Source organism: Lepisma saccharinum, chromosome 16, assembly GCF_977018435.1.
Source record: "Lepisma saccharinum chromosome 16, izLepSacc3.1, whole genome shotgun sequence".
Lineage (NCBI taxonomy): Eukaryota > Metazoa > Arthropoda > Insecta > Zygentoma > Lepismatidae > Lepisma > Lepisma saccharinum.
Genome location: NC_139244.1, coordinates 19,190,432 through 19,215,559, shown reverse-complemented (window position 1 = coordinate 19,215,559; position 25,128 = coordinate 19,190,432). Strand labels below are relative to the sequence as shown.

General features: G+C 36.8%; 1 long non-coding RNA gene across 3 annotated transcripts in view; it reads left to right on the top strand.

Annotated features, from left to right (window-relative positions):
• Positions 1 to 17,840, top strand: part of LOC146000311 (uncharacterized) — a 92,206-nt gene extending 74,366 nt beyond the window's left edge. For all 3 annotated transcript variants that reach the window (XR_014443492.1, XR_014443491.1, XR_014443490.1), the window contains exons 2-5: positions 2,745 to 2,899; positions 4,829 to 4,883; positions 7,257 to 7,346; positions 17,638 to 17,840. This is a non-coding gene — a long non-coding RNA (uncharacterized LOC146000311). The remainder of the gene's footprint in view (positions 1 to 2,744; positions 2,900 to 4,828; positions 4,884 to 7,256; positions 7,347 to 17,637) is intronic.
• Positions 17,841 to 25,128: the final 7,288 nt, after the last annotated feature.

The window sequence follows — 25,128 nt, the reverse complement described above, 5'->3', positions numbered from 1 at the left end:
ACAAACCATTGACAGATAGCCCCAAAAACCATTCACGATAGCCCCATGAACCATTGACGGATAGCCCCAAAAACCATTCACGATAACCCCACGAACCATTGACGGATGGCCCCAAAACCATTCACGATAGCCCCACAAACCATTGACGGATAGCCCCAAAAACCATTCACGATAGCCCCACGGACCATTTCCAGCAAGGTTAGGTTAGGTAAGCATAGTTAAAAAAAAATTATCGTAAAAAAAAAGCACGTTTGGAAACACTGGCGAGACCACGTGACTTTCGACGCTTGCGCCATCTGCAGGTACATAATGGAAACAACGGCATAATGTTGTCGCTTTGCACAAAATGCAAGTTTATTATATTAAATGTGCTTATTTCTTGTTGTGCAGCATTCTACGGTGAGAAAATACCTCCACGAACTTTCAAGATGCTACAGAAACTCATTTCCGTAAGTAGTTTCTTCTGTAAAAATTAAGAAATGTGTCTCCGATATAACAACCATTTATCTTTTATTCTTCAATCAAAAATGTGTAAAAATGGTCTTATTAAACATAGAATATTTTAAGAGAATGTCTTGTTTGACAAGCCTGTACATGCATTAAGAATAAGGTGAAAAGTTCAAACAATGAAAAACAAACAATAATAATATTTATAATCAGTGCTTGAAAAATCTTCGGTAAATTTCCCGTATCGGACAAACTGCTAAAATTTGCTAGTTCATTTAATTTGAATATTCGTACTTACGTATTCTGCATTGAGAAACATTGCTGAAGGTGGCATTTCACTTATTTCACGGAAATAAGCTCTATTTGCGACATATCGAGTAAGTTTTCTTTGTTTCTTTTTGCCTTCGGTAACATGCAAAATGGTGGTCACAGTTTCACTACGGTACTCGGCATGCAGTGTTTCCACCCCACTGCACCCAAAAATACCTACGTAACCCCACAAACCATTGACGCATAGCCCCACGAACCATCCATGCATACCCCCATGAACCATTTCCGGTAAGGTTAGGTTAGGTAGGGTCACTATAGGTTACAATAGTTAAAAATTGGTTTCGAAAAAAATATGCATAGCCCCACGAACCATTGACACATAGCCCCACAAACCATTTGCAGAAACGTACCTTCTTCAGTTACAAAAACACGTGTTTGGAAACACTGACTGGTATTACGTTATCACACACAGGCTACATCCACCTGGAAGTAAATGGATGCGAGAGCTTTCGTGCATCGGTCACACATTTATATAAAAAAATAGATGATTTACCGGCAAAATTCAATGAACGATGCGAGAAAACACTTCCCCGAACTTCCACAAGTCTAAAGAAACTGCATTCGCTAAGTAATTTCTCCTGTAAATTTGAAGAAATCCGTTTGCCCGATACGAGAAATTTACCAAATCTTCATCAGAGCTAGGCGCCAGCTCTGAAAGTCAGGTGCCAGGAAACCACCTACTGGCAATTGTGCATGCTATAAGAAGTTGAGCATCACCGTATTCAAAACATTGCTAAATCATGTGAGAAAGCAGAAAATTAGGGGTTGGGGGACAAAGAGTAAGGAATAGTTACTGATTCTGTGAAATGTTCACCACGTTGATAAAAAAAATCAAAACACCATTAAGCCTTGTTTCCATGACATGAAAAACTCAATATGCTGACCAAGGCAGAAATTTATTTTATTTTAAAACATAAACTAAACGTGACGTTTCAACCTTCTAGCAAGGTCTTTTGTACTTGGTACAGAGTCTGAAGAAGACCTTGCTAGAAGGTTGAAACGTTACGTTTAGTTTATATTTTAAAATAAAATAAATTTCTGCCTTGGTCAGCATATTGAGTTTTTCAAAAAATCATTTGCTAACTTACGCTGTACTGCAATTTGAACTTAGAATCTACAAAATTTCGTACATGCAAACTTAAAAGAACGGCAATATTACAGCAAAAGATCACAGTCGTCAGGCTGAAATTTTTAGTCGCCATAGCGACATGGCGACTGGGATTTTCGAGCCCTATTTATATATAATACTGTAAATAAGGAATGAATGTAATTTTGAAGTCTTACAAGAACTAGTGCATGCTTCTAAACTTTTATTTTCAAAATCTAACTGTCAAAATCGAATTTACGAATGTCAAAATTACGTGCATTATTTTTCTTCTATTACTAGCACTACGTATTATTGACATACAGAGTCCAACATAACGAAGAAACTAAAGACGTTCAATGCTTTCACCCTCCTTACCACAGTGCTGCCTTGCATCTTACAGAATGCCCGAGGCACTGCTAGGTGGAGGGGCGAGTAGGTGGGAGGTAGGGGAGGGATTTGAGTGCAAAGCATACATAAATTTTATGTACGGTAGTGTTCTAGGCTTAAAGCAACATAATATATTAACATATCAAAGATATTAATGTACTTTCACCAAAAGTGATTGTTATATTCATTATTTTAAATCAACAAGCATGTTTTGAATAATGTTGAAAAAACCTTATTGCATTGAAAAGGAAATGCACTTTAACACTTAAAACTTGAATTTATCCATCGTTCAAGCACAACAGAATGGTCTGGAAAGTTACCTTGAATTAGCCTGGCAAAGGTGGGAAATTTTTTCCTCAAAGTGACTGGGAACAGTGCTGTCAGAAATCACAGTTTCAAACATTGACATGTTCATGTTCTCAGATCATTTTTAATTTTGCATCAGTTGTCGGTACAGGCAACAATTTCATCTCTGTCCATCCGTACTTTTCAGACTGGGGTGAAGATGGAGGATGGCGACAGCATGGACCAGCTGGAGATCCTGGACTTGACCGAGAGCGGAGATGCTGAGTGGCCACCGAGCGATAGTGGAGACTCCACCAGATTCCACCTTACCTCAAGAGAACCCCGTATCGCACAGGAGGAAAGGTGAAGTGTCTGTGGTAGTATAAGTTAAAAAATCACCTTCACACATCATTGCATTGCAGTTAGATACTACAACAATCTCCTAGAAAACATCACGAATGTTGATGGTGTTTCACACTTTTATGTACTGCTGATCCATAAAAATTTGTATTCATCATTATAATTGATAACATTTCTCTTCTCTGTCCGTAATGTCTTTGTCGTAAGAAAACAAAGCCTGAAATAACTTATCAATGTCAGAAAACTGCCACAATTTATTATCTGAACATAAATTGGACTTAACAACATATATTTCTGCATGTCACAGGCTTCTGTGAACAAGTTGGTCATGATCTTACATGCATGCAACAGCACATTTAAAAAATCTAAGTACATTTTATGCTCAGGTAGTCTAATCAGAATTGGGCCTAAAGTTTTAAAGTAGAATCCGATTTTTTTAAAGCAATATGTCTCCACTGAGGATCAAACCTGGTACCCATTGATTGCAAGACAACAGAGTTACCACTATGCCATTGGGTAGGCACATGCATAAACTCACGTATGGCAGAGAGGGCATCCTAAAAGTCATGCGACCGAGATTTTGACTGTATGTAAGTTTTGTACAAAAAGTGGATATTTTTTAAGCATAAAACTAGAAAATCGTGATGTACTTGAACGTTCATTATGGGGGAGAAGTTGCCAAGGTGTAGAGTTGCAAAAAAAAGGAGGGTTTTTTGAATGGACGTTTTTTTCCGATAAATAGCCGGAATTTTTGAAAAGAAAAAAAAAACTGAAGTTTTGGCTTTACCAATTACAGAATCTATTTCACTTGAAGTTACTGTTATGAGTTTACAGGTTTGTAGTGACTTATTTTACAACTAGCTAAAAAAAAAATTCATCATGTAGCAGCCAAAAGACAGATATTGGCCAATCCCAGTGGACACATCTTGCATAGTGGTTCAGATACAATTTTAGCCCCTAGCTAACCTTTGCTGGCCCACCACCTCTATTTTTTAGATTTTTTAACTGTTTGAAAATAATTACATTGTTTCCTAGGATGTTCCCAATATTTCTTTATTACTTTTGTTCATAAAAACGTAAATGTAAGCATTAATAAAAATTATTATGGATTTTGCGAGTGTTAGTGAATGATAAAATATAGCCTATGTGAGACATATGCAATAATTATTTTTTATTAATGATAGTAATTTTTGTAATTATTATAATCAATATATAACTCCTTATGTAGGTACTCAGCAAAGGAAGCAGTGATTCAATAATAAAATGGTTTCTTGAATTTTAGTGAAAAAAGTGTGGGCCTGGGTAATTCCACGGTCACTTACGTTGCATTCAGAGAAGATAAAATTATTTGAAATGTGATTTCGCAATAATTTACTACTTTTACCACAGTTTAAAAATTTCCTTACCTTAATTAAAATTATAATTCAACTTTCTCACTCAAATTTGATCAATGCTATTCATTTTGTATAATGAAAAAAAAGGAAATAAAACAGTCAATTACGTTACACAAAATGTGACAGTAATATGTGAAAAGTAAACATGCAATTTTATTCCTGTTCTGTTTTTACGATTTGAAAAATATAACTTTGTGGCAACTTAGATATTGTGTCTTGGAACTCAAAACCATTTTGAGGTATTAAAAATACTCATGTGTAACGAGAGAAAAAATAAAATAATAGTCATTTACGTTACAGTAAATGGTCATTTACGTTACCAGTCCGAATTAGGAAGAGGGTATTAGTGTGTGAGTAATAAAAAAAACTCAAACATAAGTGACCGTGGTATTACCCCAGGGTAATTCCATACAAAAAGGAACAAAATAAACAATTTTTGAAAATACATCTAGTGAAATTTTATCTGTATGGGTAAATAGTATACTTTCCATAGTTGTTTGGCAACAGTGTAAATTACTCAGCAGTCCCTACTTTCCAGATGGCAGCTATGACTGTAAAGTGACTGCTGGTTTCCAAGAGAATTTCTTTATCAGGTAATGTTTTTTTTTCATTTGAATACATAATGATATTTAGTATTTAGGGTTTACCAATTTAATTGATGGTGGTGGTACTAGTTCACTATGGGGGTGATACCTACAAATCACTTATTTCACACCTTTTTACATTGCTAGCGTACTATTTTGGAATGCGGAACATTTCCTAAGGTGAAATAATGCATTTCTAACTAAGATAATGTTTATTTCTTACATTTACGAGTACTTACTGTTACTTGTTATTTCCATTCTGCAACACACATTATGGCAATAGTGTACTGGATCATCGAGCGTTGTGCGAGTGTTTTGTCAATTTATGCAGTGTTGCAACCTTGTTCACTGGAAAATACCTACTTTCGTGCCCGAATTTGAAATTATGCTAATACCTCGCAAACCATTGACGTTAGCCTCACAAACCATTGACGTTACCCCCACAAACCATTGACGTTAGCCCCACAAACCATTGATGTTAGCCTCAAAAACCATTCATGTTAGCCCCACAAACAATTTTCCGTAAGGTTAGGTTAGGTTAGGCAAGCATAGTTAAAAAAAATTAAAAATACTCGACACGTCATGTTCTAGTGAAAACACGGCGAGTTTGAAACACTGATTACGGGGTTTATGTCATCTAACACGCGGAACATTGTTCTCTCGTGCAGAAAGCAAATGGCGGCAGCAGAAACAACGTGTCGGACAGAGATTTTCGCAGAATACAACATGTATTCACATTAAAATGGATCAAAACTACATTCACGAACTTCCATAACGCTACAGAAAATGATTTCCGTAAGTACTTTCTCCTGTAAATTTGAAGAAATCCGTCACCCCCATAGTGAACTGTTACCATTCATGGCTAATTTGCTTCAAAATTTAGTGAAGTTGTTCAATGCAAATTAGAAATATAATCCCTACCCACGTAAACAACACACACACACACACACTCTCTTGTAGCAAATTAATGAAAGGTGGTATGAATGTCATAAAAGATTAAAGCAAAACCTACTATATTTATGTTGGGAGTTGTTTACATGGAGAGGCCACGTCTTGGAAAATTGAAGTTCTGACGTGGCGTCTTGTAGTGGTAGGGTACCCCATAGGTATTGATATGTCAAGGTTCTAGCGTGCACTAGCCAGTAAATTCTGAGTTAACAACACCTGAGACTTTGTAAGGTTTCCAAGCACGTCTCATGGATAGTAAAGTGGTTCGTTGATAGCATATCAGTTTCACATGCCAGAGATTCTAGATTTGACTTGAATTTTAATTTTTGATTACCCCCATTCTTTATTAGATAGACAAACTATTTATTGCATTTAATTAATAATTTAAAGAAATAAAGATGAAAGAAAAGGTTATATATATTTTTTAAAAATTAACACTCCATTTTAATGATTTTTCAATGTTATTTTTGAAAATGATTTTTCAGAATATGTTTTTGAATTTCTCATCATTTTACAAACATTTATATGCAAATTATCCATGCGTCATATTCGACGAAATGTCATGTACAACGGAAGATATACGTTTATATTTTAGGTAAAATGATCAAGAAACAAAGCAAGTAGATACTATTGTCAATTTTGTTGTGAATAGTATTTATTTTACATTTTTTGTTCATGCATATTGGTATTATTGTAAAAGCATGAAAAACATAATATTTCTCTACATTTCGCAATGCAAATAATATACAAATTTTAATAAAAAAGTAAAGTTTTTGCCACCATGGGGATTTGAACCTATGACCAGATTGACAACCCAGTGCGATAACCACTACCCCACGAGTTCGTTCCTCCATGCGACATGACTGGACATAACGCTACAAACACTTAATCAACTCTTGCACCTCGCTGCCAGACATTCTAGGTTACTGTTTGCTCCAGCCCGCTTCTGCATTTCATTGTTACCTCTGTTTCATTCTCATCGTCGTATCAACCTACATATTTCTGCTGTTTACAGTAGACAGTATCGTATGTTATCAATTGTAGTACTCTACTGTCTCGGAAATCTTCTGAAAAATCAGTGGTTTCCTACTGAACACTTTCAGTAGGCCTAATGTGCAATTACAGTTGAGGAACTACAAGTGAAATATTCTATTTGGTATTGGGTCTCACCGCTTGCGCAGTGGTAGCGTCATCGCCTGTAAGCAAAGGCTCGTACTTTCTCAAAAAAAAAAAAAAAAAAAAAAAAAAAAAAAAAAAAAAAAAAAAGGAAACTTTTTCCTTGAACGACTCTTGTACCTTAAAATAATCCACAGAGCGCTGTATTTGTAACATCAGTTCACACCCACAACTCAAACTTTTTCTTCTTTCTTTTAATACTTCAAGTCAAAGTGTTAAATTCGAAATGTGTAGGTAAAACTGTTCCTTTTTTTCCAGGACCATGTTTCCTGAGCTGGATCCAAGGACTCCCTGAAGTGGAAGCTGGTTTGATAGAGAAGCCATCGTCCATAGAGCTTCTGTTTGCTTGTGAGTGGTGGCGTTATTTAAAGTTTCTGACATCACCTACGTATTGTGAATCAAGATAACAGTACACTCAAATTAGACTCAGTTAAATTGAAGTAATATTTGATATCAAGCACACTTTTAAATCTTTTTTTCAATTCTTTGAAATTGATTTGAAAATCAGTTGTCTATGGAGCTCCCTCTTTTATCAAGTTCTAAAAGTCATCAGTGAACACTAGACACAGATGGACAAGAAATGTCTGAGACTTTCAAGTCATATGTATTATAACTGGTGGTCTAGTCTGTAATGTATCTGGCTGCCATACAGGAAACCTTGTTTTAATTACTGGAGTGGGTGTGGAATGTTTTCAACCTTGTCCCCGCATAATGTGGCTACGGAGCTCACCCAGCCTCAAATCAATGGGTACCTGAGTGGGGGGGGGGGGGAGAGGTAAAGGAGCCAAAATGGCGAATGTGTCGCATGGCATTTTTGTGGACTTGAGAAAGGTATCCACTGATATCGGTCATTTTCCTTTTTCTCTTTCTTTTCCTAGTTTAAGAATAGTTTGTGTCGATTTGTGGTTAAGACATAAATGCTTCATTGTTTTTTGTTAATCATTTCAGCATTCAGTGTCATCTATATTGATTTAGCTTATATTACTTCACCTTTTTGCCTGACTAATTGTGTTGATGCACATGAGATGAAGGAAGTGGCAATCACCAATACATGTGTATAACAAATACAATCCCCAGGAAGGATTATCTTTTGTGGTTAGGTGCCAGTGCCTCGTTAACCTGCAAAAAATACACTCCAGGGTTTACTACCTGAAAGGGAGGTTGACACTTCCGAGATTACCCCTTGCACCCCCTATACTGCTGAAGGGTAGGAAATGTTATAGTAGAGACTGGATTTTAAAGGGGAAAAAATTTCCTCTAAAAAGGACAAAAAAGGGAAAATTATTGCCAGAAAAAGGGGGGGATAGACTACAGTTTTTTGCACCACTAAAAATATTATTTTAAATGAAAGTGCAATATATACTTCAGTGGCGTAGCGTGATTCTATGAAAGGTGTAAGGCTTCCTTAGATAAACTTGATCTGAATATTGGATAAAGGAAACCCCAATGATATTTTAACTAAATATAATTATTTGAATGTAAGTCATGCATGGGCATACTCAATTTCAAACACAAAATGCACACACTCTATGTTAACAATAATAGCATATGTATGTATTACTTAATGAAAATTCTCATTTATATTGTAACTCGATCCGACGATCCTTTAGTCTGAACACCTCAATCACATCGTCATAGAATCGGGAATTTCTTTAGCAGCTCCTTTTCAATGGATATCAGTCCCAAGTCAGATTTCCTTACCTGAGTCTGTGCTGCTTTGAAATGTGTGAATCCTCTTCAGTGCAGAAAACTACTTTTCCACCGACGAGCTTGAGGCAGGAACAGTGAGGAAGAATTCTGTTAGTTTGTACACTTGTTCAACAGCTTCATTGAAATGGGTAGTATGCAAGTACTCATGAAGTTCAAACACACTCTTTACTCGATATTCGGCTTCAGAATAAATTACCTGTAGCTCAACTTTCAACTGGTAGCAATTGACAAATTTCGCATACAGCTTAGTTAAGGACACAAACTCTTCTTCTGGAAAGGCCATGTCATATTTTTATTATTATTATTCTTTTTCTTTCACTAAAAAGCCATTTGTGGAAAATGCATAGAATACAATTTGCAAATGCAAATGCATTCGAGAATATTACTCATTATTCTGGTTACGATATTTGCGCACATTTTGAAAAGCATATCAAGCAACTTAGTCAAAGGAAAAGGTAAAACAAATCTGTAAATCATAACGCTAAGTATTACGTGTATGCTTTTAACATTACGGGCAACTGGGATGCACGCGTCTAACTTTGCAGGTGCTGCCGGATCTAGGATTGCCAGACATTCCTCTTTTATCTTTAACTTCGCTGCTTCTAATGAAGGTAATATCCAACATTTACCATCTCTTTGTGAACTTAATAGTTAGTTTACACATTTAAAATGACACCCGTTTTGTTAGCTACACCTTCCGTCAAGCATTGTTGAAACAACACGCGAGTCGATTTTCTTGGTTCTCTCCCGACCGTGGCAAACAGACGCAGCGGGGACAGAAATCTTGCCAGTTAGTACCCACTGGTAATGCGCCTTACAGTGCGTGAGAATCGGGGCGACCTGTCATTGGTTGAGAAGATACTACGTAAGCAAACACACCCGCTATGGTCGAGTCCAAATCATTTCTTCCATTCACCCGCACATAAGTCCTCTGAAGAAGCCTTACAGAGAAACAACTCGAATCAAAACAAGTCCTCAATTGTTTCGTTAAAAGTTCTACTTGAAGTCTGATATTGCTATGTGTGTTCAAGCGATAAATACAGGAATGAAATATGTTTTCTTTAATAATTTCAACTTGTAAGGTGGACTTACAAGCCTTACGTGGGCACTACGCCGCTGATATACTTCCATATATGAAAAGGGATACATTAAATTTCGTATTAATGTATCCCTTTTTATATATGAATGGTGGAGAGCAAAAATAACCTATAGTCCTTTTTCATTTCCCTTTTTTGAATGTAAAGTACAGTAAATAATCTTACCATCCATTTCAATGAAATCTTCCTTGCAACAGCTTACCACATTCCATAGCTTGCTGTCACTTCTACCTGGCTTCATCATTTCGCTGACACTCAATATTGTCGTCACTGTCACACAGTTAAGTTAAAACTATTCACAAAACTTCACAATAAAAGTATATCTAGCACAACCCAACAGGTGTGCCACGTTGTTGCTGCTTAAGCTCAGATTGCATTGTTTCAACAATTGCTGCAACGTACTCCCAACACTCATGGAGGGAAGGGAAGGTAGAAGGCGATTGTTCTTTCTTTCTTCTAAGCTGCACCAAATAGACAATTGTTGTATATTTTGTTTAGGGAAAATATAGTCGTACAAAATATTTGATATCTTGTCAAATGGACCAAGGGAGATGTTTCTTTGAAAAGAGGGAATGTAGGCTGAAAAGTCTTAAAAAGGAGAAGAAATGGAATGTGGGCTGAAAAAGGAAAGTCAAAACCATGTACTCTTGTCGGTTGAAGATAATTATCAACAATGTTGTTATGTATTCCATGATCCATGTTGAAAAATAAAAAAGGACTTTCCTTGAAAATCTGGTCTCTAGGTATTGGATATTTTTACAAGTGCAATATCACTAGTTTTCAGCATGAGCAACAGTCAATACATCGTGTTCATCAGCACTACCTGTGGTGCATGCAGTGAACTGTGATAGATCCATTGATAGTTAACCCTTTACATGAGCTGAATTTTAATACGGCATTGGGAGTTAGTGGCCGCGGTGGCTCAGTCGGTAACGCGTCTGATTACCATGCTCAAGGTCCCGGGTTTGATCCCCGGCCGGTTCAAATCGGGAACTTTTCTAACGGAAGCGGCTCCGGCACCCACCCAGCATCGAATGACATGGTTACCTGGGGGAAACCCCACTCACGACCGGATGAAGAAAGTGTGGGGCGTTACCCCCACACCCCCTATACAACATCATGGTGTGGTGCTAAGCACAGGGGAGCACTTTACTTCTTTTTTTTTTATTGGGAGTTAGGATCGAAAAACATCCACACTTTCTTCATAATGTTTCACATTGCTTTATTTTTCCAGTTTCAACCATAAAGAAACTAAGGTTCAACCAATACCAGTAATAATACTGATGGTCTTATAAATTTCCACCAATACTGATGCTTGAAGACTGTAACAATAAAACATTGTTCTAAATATTGATCAATGTGTAAGTATTCCTCTGTAAACTATAGTCTTCTACTGACCAGAGTTTTGCTTTAAAGTAGGGATGGATCGATATGAAAATTTGGCATATACTGATATTCTGAGTAGAACCACCAGCAAATGAAACTGTGCACCGTTATCCCTTTTGCAATGCACAACAGGGCCTCCCCAATGGCGTAGTGGTAAGGTTGTTACCTTATAATCAAGGGTTCGATACCAGGTGGAGGCACAGTGGTTCCGATTCCACTTTAAACTGTAGGTCCAGTCCCGATTAGCCTTTCTGTGCATGAAGTGGACTTAAAAACAACAAATCAAAGCAATGAACAACAAGCTGCAGTTTGCATCAAAATATATATGTTTGGCGGTTACGCGGAGATAGGTAAGTTACTCTGATAAGCTTACTTTTCATTTTTTCCATGCAAATTTTCTTTGATAGATTTCGCCACCCGTCTAGTGGCTTCGTCAGGCATGTACGAAATTGATTGTGAAGAAAATTTGCATGGAAAAATTAAAAGTAAGCTTACCAGAGTAAACAAGCTGCACATTAAGACACATAAGTTTTGAAAAGTACACAATGTATATTATGTGTTCATGTCCATATAACAAAATGGCACAATATTGTAACGGAGATATTGCATTTGTACAATAGTTTACCAATAAACCGATATACCTATATTGGCTGAGTATGGATTAATATACAGAAAATTACAATATAAAATAGCTGTCATTTAATAACCAAATTATTTTTATTCGCACACAATACTGGTACAAAGTAAATTCAAATCTTGAAGTTTGCATATTTCCAGGATAATTACTCTGGTAAAGTGCCATGCGGACCCCATATAGCACCAAATTCTGAAAAAGTATCAGCCTTATGGCACTTGCACGTGGTGTCGATGGTGGAAGTTCACTTTCATTTGAAGAATTTCATGAATAGTTTTCATGTGATATTGGCAAGGAATGGTACTGTAAAAGAGTTAACGAAAGTGGTATGGTTTTGCCTAAGATTTATACTGCTGAAAGATTTATATAAGAGTGCACGCCACAGATTTGTACACAAAATCGGGTTTATCTGTTATTCTGCAATGAAACATGGCCATGTAAATGGAACCATGCTTCATCCAAAAAAAAATGCAATGTGGATCAACTAGTCTACCAGTAACATTCTGCAACATCGAATTGCAGAAATTCACTCGACCCTCATGATCCTGTGGTAACAACTCCTGAACTACAGTGACCTTGTGTGGCTTCAGGTTGAAAAGTTTGGTAGCTTGCCTCGCGGATGACTTGGAAATGTCTCGTTTCTTGTGCAAGGTGCCGGAGGGATTTTTCAGGAGTATGTTCCAATCGTGCTCCAACGTCGTCTAATATCTCCTCAGTTAGCACATGTCGTTTCACTCTTCGCTTCTTATCAAGAACGGACCTGGTTTTCCTAAATTTGTTCACAAGTTTCCGAACACACTCTGTGTGGAACAGGAACATCTGGGAATTGTGCTGCAAAATGCATTCTAACTTCCCTACAAGAATTTGTAATGATGTAAGAGCCATACGTAAAAATTCATGTATGTATAGCATGGCATTAGACTGCAGAAAAACACCAGTAATACGTAAATTAAAACAAAACAATCTAAAACACTTTTTAAAATTCGCTTCACAAATACGTGTAAACTGGACACCAGCTGTCTGGATACTGAAGCACTGACGCATTCAGTGCCAAGGTCAGCATAAAGGTGTGGGCCTAAATGCCAACAGACACGCTCCCACCGCTCAGCACACTGGCCTCTACCATGTGGACAACTTGATCATAAGACGCACTGAATTTTTCACTAATTCTTCCTTAATTCTTTCTGATCCCTTAGAGTGTTTTCCCATTTTTGTGTGTCCATGTTCATGTGACTGCTCCATACATAATGACGAGGTTATCGAAGTATTGTACTTTTGAGGGTTTTTTTTAAAAGTTATGCCTCTTCTACATCTTCACATTTGTTGGATCCAACATTGCTGTCACTCCTCTCACGAAAACATGTGATGCAATGTCTCCTGTGCACTGCTTTGAGTAATCACTTTCTTAGGTCACACATTTCGGCTACACCTTTTCACATACACACATGCAATATAAATGTTTCAAGGTTAGAGTTGTGCATGAGCTTGATCACCCTTCCTTCACTTCCGTCTTAGTGTTTGTGAAAGTGATCGCTAAGAGTTTTTTTCTGTCGAGAGGTTTGAGTTTTAAGTCTACTTTGTGCTGAATTAGCCTAATCAGGACTGAATCTAGTTTAATGTGTAATCTGAACCACTGTGTTCCTCGACCAGGCATCAAATCTAGAATCCCTTGATTACAAAGCAAGAACATTACCAAAGAGCAAGGTAATTAGAATCAAAAAATAATGTGAAGGAAAATGTGTCATTATGATATTAAGTGAGCTCTATTGAACTAGATGTAGCTTAAAGATCTATAATGTATTTTCTATTCCCCTAAGTAATTTCTATCATATATACAATAGTGAAAACTAAAGTATCCTATTTTTTTCATGCACTGCATAAAATAATGGGCTGCCTAATGCTCCATGAAAGCAGAATATTTGTTTAAAACTGAATAAACTAACAGAGGTATTTAAGGTCATGTACATTGGCTAAATTTAATTTCAAGATGATTATATTTTAATAATGGGTTATGGGATCATGGTAATGCAACTCTCGTTTCATACTTTTTTTTTCGATGTAACAGAAATATTCAGGTCAATATACAAGGTATGAATTAAAATATGTCAAAGCGCACAAATATTTAACATCGGTGCACTTTGGCTAGAAATGTTTTTAAACTAACATTTTCTGTGCTTCGTGTATAGGATTATGATGCAACTTTTAGCCCTGTATATATGTTATTAACAGGGAACTGATTTATATGTACTAAAAATGTCTAAGATATGGAATTAAATATGGACTTGCAGTTGTCAAAAATGGTAATTTTCATTAAGCAAGTGGCTGACCTAACTCAATAAAATATATTAGACTTAACTGTAATGCAAAATCCAAACACAAAAATGGATTACCAAAATTTCTTTGAAATGCTGAATGTATGATCGGCCCTAAACACAGATTTATATGGACATTATATGTAAAAATATGGGTAATAAAAACAGAATTTTTGGAGCTTACATACAAAGATTCACAAAGATAATACACAAAAACTTTGATTTTAGCATTGTATGAATATATGTATTTACATGTAAATCCGTTCCCTGGTTATTAAATTTCACAAAAGGGGGAAGGGAAGGGGTCATTTTCAACCCAGCATAATTTCACAGGTGATCAAGATCACATTCATGCTACTCTCACAAAAGAAGTTGTGCTTAGATGTTTTTTTTAAAACTACCTTTACAGATTATTTAGGAGTATAGGAAATTGTGCATAAACGATTTTTTAAAACAACCTGTACAGATTATGTAGAGGTATAGGAACTTTCCGGGCACTTTCTTCCTATAGATTGTACACTATTATTTTGCTATCTCAATCCTGGATATGGTAGGATCATGGTAGTTTCCAGTTTCTGTCCATTTACTTTTCTGACACCCTAATTGTTTTACACTTTACTTCTGGGAATCCTTCATTCTGGTCTTTAGTTGATTTCAGTATTGTTTTGCTGTTAATCTTGAAGTCTTATTGCTGTTTGTACATTTGCATTTGTTATTGATGAGAAATGCCAATGTGGCGTCATTCGATTTAGGTACAGCGGTCGTTAAATCTTCAGTCTCTGTTTTCAATTCAGTCATCTACAGTAAGAAAAGAAACTCGCATTCTTAAACTTTCCCTGAATTTCACATCTTCATATTGCACCAAAGGTTCCAGGTTTGAGTCTTGGCCTACACGTTTATTGGTATTTGTTGTGAGTGTACCCTTATTAACTGATCTAAGGATACAGAAAATCAATGTGAAACAAGAAAAGTGCAAATATAGGGTTATTCATAAAGATTGGTGCAAGAAGAAAAGCCTGCAGCGAGATTGGCAAAAATTATAACCTACCCAGCATTCACAGAAGAAAATGAATAAAGGCCTCACATTCTTCTCTCTTGTGTGTACATGTTCAAATGTTAGTGACACTGTGTGTACACTTCTCCAATTTTTGCCTGACCGCTCTGAAAGATTATTTCTAAGTTCAGAAATAGTTAATGTAGCAACATAGCTCTTGAGCAACTGCACTACAGGTCCCTTTACGAGGGTCACTATTTATATTTTGAGCCTTGACAACACTGATTGAAGTTAGGCGCGATTTGACGTTTGCACGGAATCGTCTGGCATTATTGACCATAACGTACTTCAAATGTTTTGTCAATAGCTTCATTTGTGTTGTTTATGTTGCCTTGGAGATTGCGCAACAACAATAAAATGGAATTAACTTGTGAACATTTTCGTGCAATGTTTTTTTACGATTTTCGACGTGGATTATCAAGACAAGAGTGCATCGATCAACTTACTTCCACATTTGGCGATGAAGCCCCATCCTTTGCCACTGTGAAACGCTGGTATAACGAATTTAATCGTGGCTGCCATTCGCTCACCGACGAGATTCGCGAAGGTCGTCCAAAATCAGTTGTTGTTCAAGTAAACATTGATGCTGTGCAACACCTAATACTGCAAGATCGTCATGTGACATACTGTGAGATTGAGGCAACCATAGGCATTAGTTCCACCAGCATATATAAAATATTACATGATCATTTAGCTGTGAGAAAGGTATGTTCTCGTTGGATCCCACACAATTTGACAAAAACTCAAAAAGACGCTCGCGTCAATTGGTGCAAACAAATGCTCAATAAATACAATTGTGGTGCTTCAAAAAACGTATATAAGATTGTAACAGGTGACGAATCATGGATATATGCATATGAGCCGGAACGTAAACAGCAGTCGACTGTATGGGTGTTTCAAGATGAACCCAATCCAACAAAAGTTGTTCGCGCTCGAAACACATCGAAACAAATGGTCGCCTGTTTTTTCAGGAAAACTGGTAATGTGGCAACTGTGCCTTTAGAGGAACTTAGAACGGTCAACTCTGAATGGTACACAACAATTTGTTTGCCAGAGGTCTGCGGTCAAATACGGAAAACAAACAAACGCCGTCGGATCATTCTTCATCAAGACAATGCCAGCTGTCACACATCTCGTCTAACAACCGACTTTATGAACAGTCAAAAAATGGAATTGATGGGTCATCCGCCATACAGTCCTGATTTGGCACCCAATGACTTCTTCTTGTTCCCGAATGTCAAGAATAAATTGCGTGGACAACGATTTTTGTCGGCGGAAGATGCCGTTGATGCGTTCAAAAACCATATTATGGAGGTGTCTCAAGAAGATTGGAAAAACTGCTTTGACAAATGGTTCGAATGAATGCAAAAGTGTATTGACCATAAAGGAGAATACTTCGAAAAACAATAAAGCAGTTTTCAATGCCAAATTCCTGTTTTTTCATTGTTAGGCTCAAAATATAAATAGTGACCCTCTACTAGACGAGAAAAACTGTGGTAAAAGATTTGCATCCTTGGTTATAATTAGTTGCAAAAAAAGGAACTTTTTTTGAATGGACGTTTTTTCTTTCTCGATAAAAAGCACTTTTTTTTTTACCAATTACAGCTAACCTATTTCACTTGAAGATACTCTTATGAGTTTACAGGTTTGTAGTGACATATTTTACAACTAGGTAAAAAAAATTACATGATGTAGATGCCAAGAGACAGATATTGGACAATCCCAGTGACACATATTGCATACTGGTTCAGATACAATTTTAACTCATTAGAATTGTAGTTACAACTAAAGAGTTCAATGAGGGAAAAGTTTGAGAACCACTTGTCTAAACTATTGGTAATTATTTCTCTGTGCTCATACTTCGTAGTGAATTCCTCTAGGTGGATCATTGCAGGGTTTTCAACCTCACTAAAGTTTGACAAAATCCAATCTCAACAGAAGAAATGCAAATATTCTTTAATATTACTTCTCATATTTGTTCCACATTTGTATAGTTTCGGTCTTTACATGCTAAGCAAGAATGTAAATCTTATGCCCCTGTGCTTGTCTACTAGACACACCTGTATCAAAGTTGGCTACTCTGTTGATGCTCGAGAGCTATATTGCCACACTAAAGATATCTGGGACTTAAAAATACTTCAGTGTGTTCAGTTAATTTTTGGAAAGTATTCATTTGGTTTTTGTACTGTAACCCCAATTTTAAATTTTTCTGCATTATACTTTTAATCTTGGTCTCAAACATATCAAAATGTTATTAAATTTTCCACTACTTTACTTAGCTTGGTCCATTGAAAAACAGAGTACACTGAACTTATGTAAATTGAAATTTACATCATATTGTTTGTTACTTTGGGATCTCAATTGTATGAACAATCTTGAGATTTTTTTTAAAAATAATTTGTTGTAATATATTTAATTTCTAGCTGCTGATTTTTTTTTTCTTCAGAGGTGGAATCCTTTCCTGGTAGGAGAACTGAATTCTCGAAGAACAAGTTTCCAAGTAAGGAAGGAAATCCAGGAATGTTTTCGGCTTTAAAATTACTAGCAGCAGTTGCTTCAGCGAGTGCTTGTCTGATTGGGAGGAAAACCATTGGTATGCTCTATTGTATCCATTTTTAGAACTAATAAAGTATATTGAAAATAAAAAAATTGACTTATCTTTGGTTCCGAGATAGAAAAATAAATTTAAAAATGTAGTGTTAAATAAAAATTTATAAAATTATTGGACTTAGATAAAAAAAAAATTGCTCATTTTAGCATATTTTTCACAAATTTTATGCCAAAATATGCTTAAAAATCACCCCAACTCCAATTTAACAAAATTTTAAACCTTCCCCCACCTAAACACTTTTGGCCAAATGTTGATAAGAAGAGTCTCAGTTAAGGTGGGGTAAACTTTTTATTACATATTTAACAAGACAAAAGCTCCTTTCCCCATAAAGTGCTACATTTGAAAGAGTTAAAGTTCAATTTTGGCAATGATTGAATCGGTTGATACATCAAAAGGAAATGTTCAGAATGCAGTCCTAAGCATTTCCTTTGAATGTACCAACAGACTCAATCACTGCCAAACTGGAACTTAAACGCTTTCAAATGTAGCTCTATGCCTGAGAAAGAGCATACAAAAATTCCACCCTCTAAGAAAAACTTGCACTTTTACAATGTCTGAATGTCAAGGTGTGGAAGTAACTAACAAGTCTACGTATTCCACGAGGTTTTTTTTAGGTCTTGTTTCACTTTGAATTCTTCTTGCTTTGTGGCCTCCTCCACTGACCCTATCCTTAGATTTCCATCCAGCTGCTCCTCTCCCGGTTTGGTGAACTCCACTTGCAGGCAGAAGTCCCATTTCCTGGACTTCTTTTGGAGATGTTGATTGCAGTATTATGGATGAGAACTTTGGCCCATGTTATTTGAAGTTCATCGGTGGTGGTCTTTAGAAGGCCTGGAAAATAGAGCAGACTCAATGAGAGCAATGACACCATGAAGAAGAAAAAACAAACTAAGTTAAAACTTGGAAGAGAGGAATGTAACTGGAGTTACATCCCTCTGGTAAAAAAAGTGTAAAGTGCTCCCCTGTGCTTAGCACAACGCCATGAAAGCGTATAGGGGGTGTGGGGGTAACGCCCCACACTTTCTTGATCCGGTCGTGAGTGGGGGTGATGTGATCAGCATCACGCCCCTGACCGCCTTTACCCCCCAGGGTTTCCCCCAGGTACCCATGTTATTCGACGCTGGGTGGGCGCCGGGGCCGCTTCCATCATTAGAAAAGTTCCCGGATTTGAACCGGCCGGGGATCGAACCCGGGACCTTGAGCATGGTAGTCAGACGCGTTACCGACTGAGCCACCGCGGCCAACATCCCTCTGGTTCTCACGTGAATTAAAATGCACCCTTAAAATTAAATATTACTAGGGTTGAGCCGATGCTGATGTATCGGTATCAGCCAATACTTTTCTGGCATTTTGTGGAGCCCATTATTCTAGAAATTTAAACTTTATTTTGCACGAGAAACTGTATTTTGTGATTACATATGTATCAGTGATGTGCACTGAGGAGTAGCTAGTCTAGCAGAGATAGATCAATCAATCTCGCATCTCGAATTATATTCAAATCACAATATTTATTGTCTTGTTAAAGCCACCACAGCTCATATGCAACACCTTTTTTTTCCACGCTCTTCTCGTCCATCGGTGTTCTCCGCGGGCAAAGCTGGCTGGATACCCTAGCTCGCTCTTCTTCCGCCAGACCAGTTTCCGGGCAGAAACGGCCGGCCCAAGGAAAAGGAAGATTTCTACCTCTACCTCCCTTGTCCCCTCACCCCCCTCTGCAATGGTTGAAAGCCCGTGCTTTCAGGTCGCCCAGTCTATCTCCTATAGGACAGATAGGGGATTGGTTTCTCATAGTTTTTTTTTGTAAATCCTCTAAAGAACTCAGGGTAAAATTTTCTGCAGTACTTATGTTCTCTGTATTTACACAACCTTTTACATGTTGTACAATATGTATGTATAATATGGGATGTAGTTTTATTATTTATGAAATGAGAACGTGTTATGTGCAGACAATAATGTTATGCTGTCTTTCTTTTTTTTCAAATATGGAACATATAATGATTAAATTACAAATGTGTGCTCAGGCTCTCTGTCACTCTCGTTTTAGTAGTTTTTTATTTAAATATACTAATCTTGCCCTCTAGCAGTCATAAATACGGATGTATTTATTTGGGCAAGAGAACGCGCTTTCATATTGTTGTTGGTTTGGTTTATTTTACTTCGCTTTTCTGCCACATTTGGTTATCGTGAAAATGAGGATGAGTGATGATATGATGAAATTGATGAAGGGACCTCATATGAACAATCCAAGCCAGGATTCGAACCCGTGATGAGTGCGCATTCTTGTCCTATGTGTTGCAGTGAATAATGAAATAATTTGGAATGAAAAATGTATCTTAGAACTCAAAAAGTCAAATGAATATCATTGAAGAAACTACAAAAAAGTGTGTTGTGTTTTCTTACCTATTTTGTTTCTGTGCACAAAGTGCACTTAAAACACCAAATCAACCAACCGTGGGGGAGTTGTTATCACAGCGTGCTATGACACCAGGAGTTCCGGGTTCGAACCCAGACCTGGGCATTAATTTTATTGTATCATCTTCGCAATTAAGCAAATGTGACAAAAAAAGCGACGCTAAGGAACAAAAATGAAATCAAATCATTGATTGATTGCATGATTTGGTTTATTTTACTTTGCTTTTTCGCCACTTTTGGTACGATAAAATTGATAAAGGGACACACACAAAGAATATCCATAGCCAAGCCGAGATTCGAACACAGGATCTCTGGCTTAGAGTAAAATCAAATGGTTTTTTATTTTCGAATGTGGTTGGGGGTTACGTGCACTTTTTTTAGGAATACTGGGCCCTAAAGGGAGAAGGGGTGTGACCCACACCAACACCCCCCTCCCTTGAGCACGCCACTGACTGCTACCCCAAGTGTAGACATCACCGCACGTCACTGATATGTATTATAATATTCTGATGTATTTCTTGATGCATATAATCAGGTAAGAATATGTACACACACACACACACACACCATTATTCGATCAACATTTTGAACAAATTTTGATTATTGCAATTTTCAAGTAACAGTATCGGCATCAGCTCAGCACTAAATATTACTAAGTGAATTATGGCATAATCATAGAGTAATACTTCGATTATGACTAGTGAGAAACACTGCCTCGAAAAAACTGAAATAGAGTGGCCACAAATGGCAAAAGAAAAAGTCCATTACAATTTTGTTTTAAGTCTACTTATGGTCAGATAGGCTAATTGGGACTGGACCAGCAATTTAAAATGGGATTGGAACCACTGTACCTCCATTGGGGAGACCCAGTCTTACCATTACTACTGTCAACTTCAAAAGATGTTGACTGAACACCAGGTGAGGAACCAACTTCCCCAGGCAAGAATGAACATTTGTGTTTAGCTTCCATGATGGAACGGGGCTATTACGAAAGCAGTGTTGCTGTTAGAATTCTGTTCACCAATGAAAAAATGTTCACTGTTGAGGAGGCTTTCAATTCGCAAAATGACAATAATGGATGCCACAAGTCCACGAGAAACTAGAGTGAAGGGTCCACAGGAAGCACCATCCTGCTTCAATCATGGTGTGGTGGGGAGGGAGGGTGGAAGTTAGTAGTTTGTAGTCCACATCTGGACTACAAATTGTGGTCTCTGCTTCAAGACGACTTGCGTGAAGACACACCCAAGTATAGCCAATCTGAAGCACTCTTCTGAAGGCAGTGGTAGATCATCTTGATAGAAGACGAGTGGCTATAGAGACTTAGGACATGTGAGGGACTCTCACTTATTGCACAAGACTCAAAACAATTTTTTGGTCAAGCCCCACCCTCTGACTTCTGACATCAGGCAAAATGCTATCGTTGTTAGGCTTAGGTGTCTCGGCATAAATACAGCATAAATAGGGCCTTAATAAAATTTGATTATGATTCCCGGTTTCCAAGAGAAACTTTCTAATAATTCAAGGATACAAACAGATGTCCTCTCTATTTCAACCTTAAGTATTACCATCTCTCATCCATGCACAAATATTTAACACTATAAAGGATCAGTGTGATTCCAATGTATCAAAAAATTATATAATTCAATTCAATTAAAATGTGTGTGTAATATTTAATTATTTACAGTGCGGAGTTCACATTTGCCATTTCACATACTCAGACCGAAATACATCTACAAACACAAGTCACAAATGTTATGGGATATATTAATCTACGAAACATTGTTTACTGTAGAAGAATTTCAAACTCAAATTTACCTAATGAACTTCAAGATATCTTGCAATAGTGTCTATCTGTCAGATAGATTATTCTGCAAGGGACACTAACAAAGTAAATGGATTCGGAGAATTTTGATTTATTTTCCACGCAGCTTTCTATTCTTTGCCTTCCTCTATAAAAGTAAAAGCTAAACTGAAAAACTTGCCTCAGGGCATGTACAAATATGTATAAATTCAGTGGGATTTGGATTAATAAGAGTTGAAATTTTTCATGTCTACAGAGAAAAATTCATGCAGAATTCCTGGAATCTCCAGTGAGTAGTCACCCTGAAATAATACCTTCTTGGTCAAGCCTCCAAAAATTGCAGTGTGCTTATGCTAAGAGAACTAATCCTAACAAACCTAATCTATGCACGAAGGCATTACACACTTACACACACACACATGGGACCAGGCCAAAGGCAGTAATTTTGAATGATGATTAGTGCTTTGAATACACAATTTATCCATGGGATATTGACTGACTGATTTAGTTTATTTTACTTCTCATTCTTATTTCTGCCACTTTTGGTTAACTGCAAAGATGAAGAGTGGTATATTGATGAAGGGACACACAAAGATCACCCATGCCCAGGCTGGGATTTGAACCCGGGACCTCTGGTGTCCATGGAATAATACAATGTCTTAGAGCATCTTCTGTCATTTCATTCACAACCATGTGACAGTTTTGTGGTAAGACTGGATGTGGAAATTAAATATTCAATCAAAAAGTCTTCATTTTCCCAACAACAGTAATCAAGTAAGTATTCCCTGATGATGAAACCAATGTATGTGCTTGAAACGTTAGAAGCCAACATGAACTTAACCTGGCTGGTAAGCAGAGAACACTTGATCGTATTACGTCGCCAGGAAAGCTACAATTCCTATAATCAAATAAGTAGCTCTGGACTCTACAGGCTAAATTAAACATTAATCTTGTAGTAGAGTATAGTAAATATTAAATGGGGTATATACACATTCATGTAATAGGTGTACTTCTGCATAAATATTATGAACAGCGATGTTTTAATAGTCTTGAAATGCCTAATACTTTGATATTGACGTTTGTGAAAGTTTGTTTTAAGTACATTATATGCTGTTAGGTTATTCAGGACTAAACCTTCTGTTTTAAAATGAATACAAACCACTATGCTATTGATACCCAAAGTATGGCTCACCTTACTATTATAAAACGGAACTTAGTATTTCATTACTTTATAGTCAGTGTCAGTCTATATTGTGATACAGCACATGTTCAATGGCCCAACTACACAAAGTTTGGATGTCCCCGATCTAAATTTATGTGAAATTTCCACAATTTCTTTCAATTCAGGACATGGACAGGTCAAGAACTACAGCCAACTATTTGCTTCATACCAATCAGATGTCATGCAAGAGGTGCACCCAACCTCTGTGGCAGAGTGGTTAGCACAGTTCACTAACACGAAAGGGGTTCAAATTTCACTCATCCTCATCTTCGCGATTAGCCAAAAGTGGCAAGAAAGCAAAGATAAATAAACAAAGTCAATCAATAAATCACTCAAAGCAAAATAGGCAGCGTAGTGGATAAATTATTCAAACATTCAATGCTGCAAAAAGTTTTCAGTCACATTCATTGTTAGATCTAATACATTAATAAAAAATAAAATTCACAAAAGTTTAGATTTCTTTGTGAAAGAAAGAAAATAAAAATTATTACAGCAAATAATTAAAATAATATTGACCCAATCCATCTCCAGACAGGCAGTGAAAATGAAAATGGGGAAATTGTTGTCTATGGTTTCCCTGAAATTTTAATATGTGAAACTGTGAGAGAATCTGAGAAATACATATTTTTTTTATATTTTTCTTTAATTTTAATTTTCATTCGAGATATAGCTGTTCAAAGTTGACCGTACGGCAGACATTTTGGATCTGTCAAATTTTAGAAATTGCAATATCTTCTCAATAAATAGAGGTAAATGGATGAATATTTTTTTTGTTTTGATCTATTTGTGTTTCTACATATTATAAACCAATAATAACTCCAAACACCAACATTGGAACAGCAAATAAAAATTAAACATTTTTTTAAAAATTGTTTATCTCAAAATTCTAAAAATATTACAGGAGTTTATATCTAAGGGTACTTACTCCATATCCTGAAAAGGGGAGCATGCCATTTTGCTTCTCGAATTTTTAATGATTTTGTTTAAAAAAAAAACAATTTTCAGACAAATTTGGGACCATGGAAATATTCTGGAACAATCTGGAAGCTTCCAGAATGTAACAGTGCCTTCTAGAACATTTGGCAACCTTCCAGATAATTCCACATTGTAACAGAATCTTCTTGAATTTTTCAGATAATTCTGGATGTTTGGCCTAGCATATAAAAGGGACGACACATGGAATTCACAGTTCAGTTGTCAACAGGCAAACAAAGAGAGAGCAGTTCACCAAATTTGTGGTCCAGCAGTACTTGAAAGCTTTTGTGCAAGGATTACTCATTGTAGGTGATTACATAGGATCCCAATTCATAAATTTTTGTAACCGGTCTGCTGAGAGGATAAAATGGCTTCACAATGGGGACACAACAGAACTAAATGTGCAGATTACAGTCATGTGCACAAGAAAGTGTGTTACAAAACAAGCAAAAGGCCTGACTTTATTGTGGTTGGAGATCTAAGTGATGTGTTTCCTGAGAGGTTTCCTAATGACTGAGTGAATCCTAACCATCCCTTGTGCTCCAAATGCTACAATAGATTACGTAATGAAGAATACAAGCCACCTACTACTGTTGCAACTGAAGATGACAGTAACACACCCTTTGTCTCTGAAAAGAAAAAGTTGCAACAGCTAAATACAACAGCATCAGCAGTTGAGTGTCACCTGTTAGAAAGCCTGGTTACCTGAAAGGCAATCCACAATCGTATGTAAGAAGAAAACGTAAAGAGCTTGTAACAGCAGTAGATGTGTCAACTGGAAGGAGTCTGTCCAGAATTTTTCAAGCTGAATCGGGCTCCCCTTTGGCAGAACATAATGTTATTCCACAACGTGAGTGTTGTGAATTATGGTTAAAAAATATAAATACAGCTGTTGAGTCATGCACAACTTGCAACC